The sequence below is a fragment of the Myotis davidii genome, unplaced genomic scaffold, assembly GCF_000327345.1.
Source record: "Myotis davidii unplaced genomic scaffold, ASM32734v1 scaffold211, whole genome shotgun sequence".
In the NCBI taxonomy this organism is placed as follows: domain Eukaryota; kingdom Metazoa; phylum Chordata; class Mammalia; order Chiroptera; family Vespertilionidae; genus Myotis; species Myotis davidii.
This window is the reverse complement of record NW_006282523.1, coordinates 1152505-1153766: the sequence shown is the minus strand read 5'-3', so window position 1 is coordinate 1153766 and position 1262 is coordinate 1152505.

The window sequence follows — 1262 nt, the reverse complement described above, 5'->3', positions numbered from 1 at the left end:
CCCAGCCCTGGGAGGGGGAGGGGAGCCGGGGCTGCGCTCCCTGTAGGCGGCAAACCCCAGGACCCAGACAGCGTGACTGAAGGCCAGCCTGCCCCCCAGCCCCTCCTTTCCTCTGGGCCATCTTCGTCCTGGGAGAGCCGCCCTCCAGCCCCCCAGCCCCGCGCACTCCCGGGCCTGCCCCCAGGATCTTGACCCTGACTCCTCCCTTTCTGTCTCCCCCACTGCCCCGGCCCGACCCCTGGCCACCTCCAGGGCCTGAGGACTCGTCCAGGTTTGACTCTGAGGTGGCCAGAAGGCAAGACAAGGGCGGCCCCACCCACACCCAGCCCAGGTCCCCCACATTGGACACATGGGAGCAAATAACCCCGACCCTGCACCCCTCACTGCCCAGCCTGGCCCCTTCCTCCAGGCCTGGGACCCCCGGTGCCTCGCAGGTTCTGGCCCTGGTGTCTGTGCCCTGCGGCCATAGCAGCCCCTCGGCAGGGGCGGGGCCCTGGGGTCCGGCCTGTGCTGTGCTGGGTCGCCAGGGCCCTTTCCCTGTGCTGACCCCGGTGCCATGAATAAAGGTGGCAATGCTGGTGGCCTCTTGGCAGTCTGTCCCTGCAGCCCACACACGCAGGAAACCTGAGGCCAAGGTCAAGGCCCTGAGCCCTAAAATTTCGTCTGATCTCAGGCTCTACTGGGGGCTCAGGCCTCTTGGGGGCTGTGAAGGGGGTCCTGGAGGCCAGGTAGGAAGTGCTGTGAGCTCTGGCCATCCCCTTGGGGCACCCTCTGCAGCCTGGACCCACCGAGACCCAAGAGCCTGCAGGCCACACCGGACAGGCCGCACCAGGGTTTACTTGGGGAACATCTCTTTCCAGCGAGTATTTGGGGGTGCGAGTGGTCCCACAGGTGGCTCTGGGAGGTGTCTTCTGGGGGTGGTTCCCCAGCGCCAGACGGCAGGAAGGACGGTCCGTGCAATAAACAGCCACCAAGGGTGCTGCCCGTGGGCGCTGAGCCGAGCTGTCACCCGCGGCCTCTGCTCCCAGCCTGGGAGGGTTGTATGCCTGGGCTGGGCTGGGTCGCTGAGCTGCCCACTGTCTGGGGCCGGAAGGGTGTGTGCCAGGGGTGGGCGGGGTCCAGGGGGCTGCCGCCAGAGGCTGAGAGCACCGGACACATCACATCCTGCAGCCCGCACGACCTGGACCCAGGACGGGAACCGGGCCCTGCCCCCGGCCGCCCTGGATGGCCAGCAGGGTCCCGCTGGGGAGGGGCGGGCGGGC